Genomic DNA, 9,958 nt, shown 5'->3' on the forward strand with positions numbered 1-9,958 from the left:
CTGGGAAAATTCACCCTTAACTCAGTATTGATGTCACTAAAGTGTTCCTCTTGTTTTCTCACCTCCCTCTATTGTTAATCTTCCAAGGTTCCCAAAGGCAATATCGCAGTGATGACAAGGATTTACATACTTTAAGAGCCTTTGGACCAGAGGAGGGCCACGAAACTGATCAGAGGCCTACAGCACCTCACCGGTAAAGAAAGGCTTCCAACCCAAACCATTCAATATTTCTATGACTCTATGATTTTATTTTACTAATACTTTGACTTAGATGTTTCCTAAATATCATATGCTGCTCTGTGACATGACATGTTCTGTTTTAAAAAGTTCACAAAATATTACTATATGTGTAGATTTATTGTGGGAAATTGTTAGCATATATAATACATATGTGTATATCTATCTGGGAATATTCAAAATGAGTACTGGAAGTCACATAATTATGTATCAAAGCCAGTATTTAATTAAATAACAGCTTTCAACCTCATTTTAATGGTTAAATGAGAACTTAGTTTAATAGAAGGTGTGTCCGTACATTTAAATAAAGGTCAGTCTTTTTATTTGGATCTGTATCAGAGAATGAGGCATGGACTAAGCATATATTTTAATGATTAATTGGGTAGTTCTCCAGAACAGGAACTGCAGCATCAATACTTGATTTTTTTAATTGGGAAAGGTTGGGGAGTGTTCTTACAGTGTAAACAAAAATATTTCCGTGTTTGATTTCTTTTTATCCCAAACAACAGGTTTGTGAAAGCTGGGAGATTGCACCAGAAACTTATCTCTATATAGTGACCTGTGTTTTTACTGTTTCCTGGGTATCAGTTATAGTTACTTGTGCTATAACTGTGTCAGGGCAAGATATTATGCTAACTGAACTTTTGGACTTGGCAGGGTTTTTTTGCTTTTGGTCTTCTTCACCAATCATACTGTTTCTCAAAAAGCTCCAACTGTTTGTTTTATGGAGTATGAAATTTGTTATTGCCAAAGGAAAGTAATCAAAGGTTGCATGCAAGATCCCACAAAATTATGTGAGTTTAAATACATAAACCCCTTTGTCAATGAAGATACATGATTTACTAGGAAGAAACAAACAGGATTCTATTCTGATTATCTAAGCAAGTCCAGTTCCCTCTGCCTCTCAGCTTTAGGAGGGAGATACAGCCTCTGACCATCTTTGAAGCTTTCCTCCAATCCTCTCCCAGGGCGTATTCAGAAAATTATTTCCAGGATGCTATAATGTCATGAACATCTTTACCACCTCTGTAATTAGTACACCTAATCCCAATATTAGAAGTTCAGGACAAACTTAACCTAGCCCAGTATTCTGTCTGAGACGAGTAGAGAAAAACCACAGCAAGTATATTGTCAAACTTTCTTCAAGATCCTCCAGGACATCACAGCACTCTCAAAACTAGTCAGCTGCAACAAGGCTTTTACCATCCCATACCAGGTTAACTTGAATAATTAGTTCCCACACCTTGCCCCAGCACAGCCGCCAATCACCCGCAAGGCTTCAAAGGTTCATCTACTGTTCATGCTGTTTCTTCACACTCTTCAGGCTAATCCCTCTGCTTCTTGCCTCTGCTGCATCTTTCCCCTTACCTTGCCTACCTTTGAGGCACTCTATCTCCTCCCTCTGCTTCTTCCAAGTCTCTTTTCATTGGCTGCTTCTCTTCCATACGTTCCTTAGAGCTATTTAACCACTTAGCAGGAACCAGCCACAGCTGCACCTTATCCACATCAGCCAACCCACCACCCCTGAAGCCAGCCCACAGCTGTATGTTATCAATGTTAATTAACCCAGCTTCATTCCTCTACACGAGAATTCTTTTCTCATTTCAGTAATCCACAGATTAGGACTTCTTGAGTTGGATTTACATCTGCATGTTTGTATTCGACAGCCTTTTCTGAATCATTCCTCCTTGAATATTTCTAGACATTTTCTGCATCCTTTTCTGAGTCTCTGGCAATGAGTTCTGCAATTTAAACATAAATCCAAAAAAATGTTCCTTTATTTGAATAAATATCAACTAGAGGAAGAAAGATAATGTTGAAACAGCCTAAAGAACAAAAGTCTGTGATGATAAGTTTAAGAGGTCAGGACAGAATTATTTCTTAGAAATGTAACATAACAAAACTATTACTTTAATTAGAGAAAAACCCATACACTGAGGTGGGAAGGCTGATCAGTGAAAAGTTCATTCTATTTAATAAAATATAATATTTTAAATGTACTTGAAGAATCATGTTTAGAGTTGGGCACTAAAGAGAATTGAAAATAGTACTTAGGTATAAGTGGTTAATAATTTAGGCTTAATATTCAGGATGACTTCAGGATTAACAGGTTTAATGTAAAACAAAAATGTTTAGAATATTGTTCATACTTTTCTCTTTGCACTCACTTTTAAGATTGTTGTCAACACACCAAAGAAAAAATAACAACTGCCTTTCTCTACAGATTTAAAAATGAATGTTCAAAATATCATAGTAGTAATGAATAATGGTTCTGAGGTCCACCTTCCATTAATTCGAATTGGAGGCATAATAAAATTACCAGGCCATTTCCAGGCTGCCATGAAATAAACATGTTTTCAAAACTGTATGGGTCAGTTGAAAGAAAATTATTTTTATTTACAATAAAATAGTATCTAAAGATCTCTGGACTATGAAAATAGATCTCATAACAGACCAAAGTGCAGTAATATGTTCTTTTGTCTTTTTGTCATGTGCAATACTGGTATCTATTTTAACAGTATATATAATTAACATTAGTGATCTGACAGAGTCTATGAATTTACCTGGCTCTGGCTACCATTTCACTTGTAAATATTGATTTATTATAAGTATTTCAATCTTTCCATGCTAAATTAAAAATTAACTGGTATAACAGTTCTAGTTCAAGTTTACTGGAATCAGGGATATATTATTAATAAAATTTACTTACATGTCAACGAGAAATGTCTTTTATAACTTGCTAATGTTATGCCCAGAATCTTGAATTCACTGTCACAGACATGCCTGGTAACTGCAAGTGTTTTTGTAGGTAGTTCAAATAACCTACAGAGAACCCTTTTTTCTTTATCTTTGGTATTTCATAATTAGTTCAGACTCTAAATATCACAAGCTTCATTTTCATCTCTTCTATCAACTAAAAACATTTTAAATGTGAGAGCAGAAAAACACATGCCTTTTTCTGCCAATAAAATGTTTTTAAGAAAACTGGAAAAAAAAACACAAAACCCTTGCAATATATTACGAATGCTGTCCTTAAAAGGTGGCCTTTTATAGATATTAGAACTATCTTTGAAGCGTTTTGTATGTTCAGAATTTGTAGAAAGCTTGATTTCTTAAAGATTGATGTTTTTATTTTGTTAAATGAAAAATACTTTTTTCAGATTTCTGTTTATTATGCTACCACATCTAATGCAAAATGGAGTGTGAACTGAAAAATTGTATCAAAATTAGCAGTTAACGTTTTATTGCTTTAAAAAAAGTTAGATGTTTAAATATAGTCAGAAGACCTGTTAACAAAGTTTTGGTTGAAAAGTCTACACAAAGGACTTTTGGTAAAACTAGAATTTTGTCTAGCAATTTTTCTTTTAATAAAGGTATGAAAGTGATTCAGAATTCCATGTGAAATTGTATCTAAACCAAACAGTTATATCAGAATTAGAGGATTGTTGTATCTTGTTGGTAAGCAGTCTTTTCCTCTGTCTCTGAGCACAATAAAGTATCACTACCTAAAAAAACTATAAGCTCAATTACTCCATTTTTTCTGAATTCTCAGGCTTTTATCTCCCTTCTCACTGCTTGAGTCTGCTCATAATTTCTATTATTTCTTTGACTCCAAATGAGCTTCAGCCTTATTGAATTCAGTTTTCATTGCATGTCTCACACACAGATGAGTCATAGTTTAGCAAAGACTGAAAGCATTTATTCTATTACTAACTGTGATACTCAGCAAGAGACCCTGAGCAAGAATCAGGCCTCAAGAATCCTAGGCACAGTAGGGAAAAAAACCCAAAACATACCTTACAGATATTACAGTTGTGTGCTGTCAGTCATTACCTTCCTTCTAAAGTATGAGAAATAAAATTGCTTTCCACCTATAGTCAAAAAGATATGTAAATGTCTTTTCCTTCATGGAACCTATTGATTTATTCTAGCTGGATAATTGGCCCCAAAAGCCTTGATCAGAAACTGAAACAATTCCTGCATCCCATTAAGTATATTAATTTAGAAACCTTGCAGAACAGTTGTGAAAATTAACCTACCTTGGCACATAAGCTGCTTGCCCACTCTTTACCTCAATGACTAATGACAATTAAAAAAAAATAAATGAACTATTGCTACTTTATTTGTCTTTAAAAGAAAAGAAAGAAAATAACTTCCTCTGGGCAAATGGGCAATTAAAAATCAATTTGCTCATAATGAGTCTACAATAATACCCCACTAAATATATTAGGACACTTACTACAGATTCATTCCACTTTGAGCAGTATATTATTTAATTTTAGCACTTCCAGTGCTATAAGCTTTACTCCTTCCTTTCACTCTGGCTTTAAAGCAGAACATTGTGATCCAACCCAAACTTTTTTAGACTGAAGTACTTCTAAGCATAGGTGTTTAAGCAAGAACAACTCAAGACACTAGACAGTTGCCTGGAGACTTAAGTAATGCTGGAAACAAGACAGAACCGAGGGACATTTAGACTCCTGAGGCTCCATTTAAATTAACTTCACAGATCTGTTTGTTCCCATGTCACCAAAAGAGGAAAAACAGAAGTAACTTTCAAACTCCTTTCACATATAGCCACAAATAGGACCGCCAGCAATTAAGTGCTTTTGCATTTTTATATGCTGCAGACTATGTAAAAATCTGTATTCACAGAAGATCAAGAATATTAATTGATAAAGCATAAATTATCTGAAGCTCACTTAAAACATTTTATGTTATTTCCTATTGCAATCTCTCTTATGGAGTCAGACTGTAAAATAGCTCATCAGACCATGACAGTGTGATGAATTGCCTAAAATCTAACAGCCTGGTTTGAGCAAAGTTCCAAATTCAGACACTACATGAAGTTTTCAGATTAACGAACATGTATCTTGTTAATTTTTACAAGTTAATAAATGTAACAATTAGACTGGTTGGACTATTCAAATTCAGTCAGATGGAGCTGCTGAGGCCTTTTGTGACTTTAATATATAAGAAAAAAACCAAACAAAAATAAATTATTTTTCATTTCATATGAGTTATGGTAGCACTTTAGAAGAAATTTAAAAACTGAACTTCAGAAGAATTTCCATGTGAGATTCTTGAGTAAAACCCACCTTAGCAAAGACTTCTGACAGCTGGTACTCCTACTCTCTTTCCATGCCATCTTTTGAGTTAAGAAAGGGGTTAAGGTATATTTTCATAAAACAGTTTCTGTGCAAAGATAAAAAATGAAGGTTGTTCCAGCTGTAGTGTTTAAGCTCTCTTTTTCGCAGAAGCAAGTTTGCTGGCTTTTTGTTATCTGCAAAACTTGTGCAAAGTGCAATGTAATAACAACAGTATCATCAGCTAATAAACCTCAGGATTCTAATTTTTTTTTGCTTGTTTGTTTTATCAGAAAATGATCCAGTGCTTTCAGTCAATTAAATCTAAATGATTTACCAGGCACATTTCTTGTCTAATGCAGTGGGATGTATCTTATATGCCTGTAGTTGCATTTGTTATTTCCTCCTTCAATTTCTTGATAAAACAACATCCCTTCTTTCTCCTGCTACTTATTTTCTATCTGACATGTTACTGTATTAATTTCTATCCAGAACTTTTTCAGAGTTAATTTCTACCCAGAACTCCAGGAAAACAAAAAACAACAAACAAATCCTCACATTTATTTCCATGTTTTTTATTCTTTTTTTGATCTGTCTAAAGAAACGAACACTGCAGGGTTTTAAGAACAAGGAAGAATTGGGTGTAGATTTTTGGCTTTGATAATTATACTTTGATAATCATAACATCTCATAGAAACCATTTCTATTAGGTTTTTGTTGCTGAAAACAGCCAATAGTGAAGGTTAGATACTTTTTTATACTATCAGCTACAGCAAAATCAACTCCTTAAATCAAAATGATTGAATTGATTAAAAACTCAGTGATACAGACTTACACTTCTCAGATGTGGTTAATATGGTCCTAAAAAGCATTTGAATCTCGGTGCTTAAATTATATTGATCTCAGTCACACATTTCATTACCATTGAAAAATTCAGATAAGACTAAGTTCTTCTTATGACCAGTGATAAGCCCTTAAATCTAAACTCTGCTAGTGATAATGGCCTAGGTTTATTATTTTACCCTTCTTTATGACTAATCCTTTTGTCTTGAAAACTAAAGGTATGTCTACAGAGAATGGAGGGCAGCTGTGATGACAGAATTGAGGGGAGCAGTGTTTCACATTTGATTCTGCAATAACTTGTGTGTAGCATTCAAAAGTTGCAGTATCTGATATTCCATGGTAGCAGGAGACAATAGTGCTTCTCAGAGGTTTCTTTGGTGCTGCCGGTGAACCATTGTCACTTGTAGAAGTTCAGCTCAGTATCAGCCATGAAATAGTAGGACCCATTTCATCGATTGTTACAAGAAAGTCTCTAGAAGTAAGCAACAATATGCAATGTCAACTATTAAAAAATGAAGAACAAAACAATATTAATTAGTTGACTAATAAATTGTGCTTAACATTAATTGAAAATACTTTATCTCATGTTCAGTTAAAGAATTCTAATGATGACATCTATAATTTTCACAGTATCTCAGTGTTCTCCCTTCCATTAGCAAATTATTCAGATGAGCTATGATAACAGTGCATGACTAAACTGATTTGAAGAGGAAATAAGCTGCAGTTGTGTTTCTCTATGAATCTTTGTGCTTTCCTAGTATATCACCTGAAGCCACGTTGGAAGTAGGAATGATGCCAATAGAAAGTGCAAGCTTGATACAATTAGCCTGCCAGTTCTATTGTAATATTTGTTAGTTTTCCGTAACTTCTCATCTTTTACTAAAGTAAACAAACAAAACCGTTATAATGGAGCGGCACTTTTAAAGTATCCTGATGGCTTCTCCCACTACTTGTCTCCCTTTTAGTTTTACGGTAGCCTGGAGAGTTGAAAGTCAATATTACTTCAAATGACTGTAGGTGAAATGACTGCATATTGCATCCTTGCTTAGTGGGAGTGCTTCATATTACTTTGCTGACAATCAGCGGTGAGGAATAAAGCTTCATAACATCCATATCAATATCATATGATTTGTCCTCTCTGTGTCTGATCATTAAAGACAAAGGAAAAGTGGCAAGGGTGCAGTTGTTTGTTTTGGGGGTTTTGTAGGTGTTTTATTCAGCTTTCAGTCACAACTCTTTAGAATCTGTGATCAAAAATTTATAAACTTCCTTGGTTTGTGATTGCAGTGCTTTTTCATGTGGCCATATTCTCTTATGCCTGTGATTTCTATTGTACTTATGTGCTATAGGAATAGTACCAAAATTCATACCTAAATGTTTTAACTTCAGTAAGTATGACCCAGAAAAGTGCTGTGTAAGATCAAGTTTTTTCCTGTCAGCTCTTTGTCCTGCTGCTATACCGATGGATCTTTTCTTCCATTTTCACCTGGCTTTGCCATCTGTCAATGTGATTGCTCCTGAGAGATTCATCTGTAAAAGTCAGCAAAAGTACATTCAATGAGTAGATCAGAAACCTCAGTGTTCATCTGCATCTTTCCTTCAGGGCCTCTTCATTTCCACTGTTCTGTGTTTATGTAGTTTCTGGAGAAACAATTTGATCCTCTCCTATCACAGTTGAAGTCCTTGGGTCTTGCTGTTTGTTTATGTCAATAGTTCGCTCTAGCACATTGGCTTGCTTTAGTATATGTATGAAAACCCTAGTGCATGTCTTCTATTGTTTAGAACCCCCAAACTTTATATGTGTTTGCATGTTAGAGAGAAATACAGAGGCCAAAACTTTTCAACAAATGATGGCTTACAGCACATAAATCCTTCATATGCTTCTGAATGTAACTAACTGTGTCACATTAAGAAGGGTTTTTTCCTTGAACCCTTTACATTTGATCAGCCTGTCAGTTTCCCAAGAAAGACGAGACCCTTGTGTCCGACCAGCCTGCCCGCTACCTGTTTTGACAGCCCACTGTATCGGGGGAGGGGGGTGTGTGTGGTGTGTGATTCCACTGACCTATTCAGGGACCCCTGCTGGCAGCGTCACTGAGTCAGATCCCTTGCAACAACTGCTCAAATCTCCAGAGACTTATACAAAATGAACTTTAGCTGAAGATTTTTATTATAAAACATGTAAGTTTGTGACAGAGTAAGGTTCAAAGATTGCCAGTGATAATACACCTATTTCAGTCCAGGATCAGTCTATTTTCTTCACATTTAGGTGGAGCTTGAGTCATACATACTGTTGTTACAGATTGGTATCATGTGCCCATTGAGGTGTGGTGGTACCTTGGAGGCAGGTAACTTTGCGGTGGGGCTGTGTGTTGGTATTACAGTGAGATTATTTCATCTGAGGAAAGTAATTTCTCCACAATGGTTGGCTCAGCAGTGGGCATCTTCTCAGATTCTTCATGTGACAACTGCTATGCAGCTTATCAGGTTCCCATTGCTGCAGGGAGCCCAACAGAGCCTGGCCATGGGGTCTCCACTGCACTCCACCCCCTTACTCCTACCAGCATGAGCTGAGCTGGCAGGGTGTGTTGCTTAGGGAGCCCTGGTAAAGTAGATTCCCTGCATGCCAACCATCCTGAAAGTGATAGCTGTATTTTACCCTAAAAAGCTTTCTTTTTACTATGCTAATAGAATACTATGCTTCTATTAGGTCCCAGTTTTCTCCAATTCCCCCCTAAAGTGATTTTCCCACAGGCTGAGAACTTCAAGATCTTGTTCTTATTGAAGTGAATTGTGCTTTTTCTGAACCTCTGAAAAGTGTGATGTACATTTTCAAGTACTTTTTATAAGCATACTGAGACACAATTTGTTGGCATTTATAACTAACATGAATTTGATAGCTGAAGTTTTATTAAATCAACAGCATTCATTATATACATAAAAGTGATAGATTCAATTTTCCACGTACTCTCCTGAGTTTTTTGTTTTATTTTGTTATAATACTCTTTATACTTATTTTTAGAAGAACATTTTTCGTTACATACGAATATAAAATAAGTCTGTTCTGTGTGTACTCTCATGCTGATCATATCTTGTTTCCTTACGCTATGTCAGAATTGCTGAAACCAACCTCTAAGTGCCAGGAATGATAAACACTCACCCTGGAAAGGGTCAAGAAAGAAATCCTTGAGAAAAAAATAACCTTAATTCCTGCTTTTATTTTCTTCCAGAAGTCTCTGGAAAGCAGTAGTATCCAAAAAGAGAATGTGGTATAAGATATATATATTACACATATATATCAGCAGGAATGGGCTTTATCTGATGCAGCTTCAGCCATTTAAAAGATTCTAAGTTGTTATCAAGCTGATTTGACGCAGGAACTTCTAGAAGATTTTACTTTTCATGCAATTAGGGTAGCTACTCTTTTGAATCACCCATCTATATCTATTGAGTAAAGAGAAAACCTGAACAAACTGTCCTGGACTCTTAAGTCTTCTCTTAGAAAGCTATAGTGAGAGTTAAGACTTAGCCATGAAGACAGCATAAGTAGTGTAGCTGCAGTAAAATCCATGGAACGAACTGATTTTACAACAGCTGTAGAACAATTTACTTCTTCCTACTTTTCTAACCTCTTCTGTTTTTTTACAATAGCAAACTCAAGCTAAAACAAATACAGTCTTAATAAACTGTAGTTGATAAGTAATAACACAAAGATCTCTTGGGAGAAATGACTAAAGAATACATCAATTAATATGAAAAATAGAAAAAAATTAGGATTATTAATAGGAAGT

The sequence above is a fragment of the Falco punctatus genome, assembly GCF_963210335.1.
Source record: "Falco punctatus genome assembly, chromosome: 2".
Lineage (NCBI taxonomy): Eukaryota > Metazoa > Chordata > Aves > Falconiformes > Falconidae > Falco > Falco punctatus.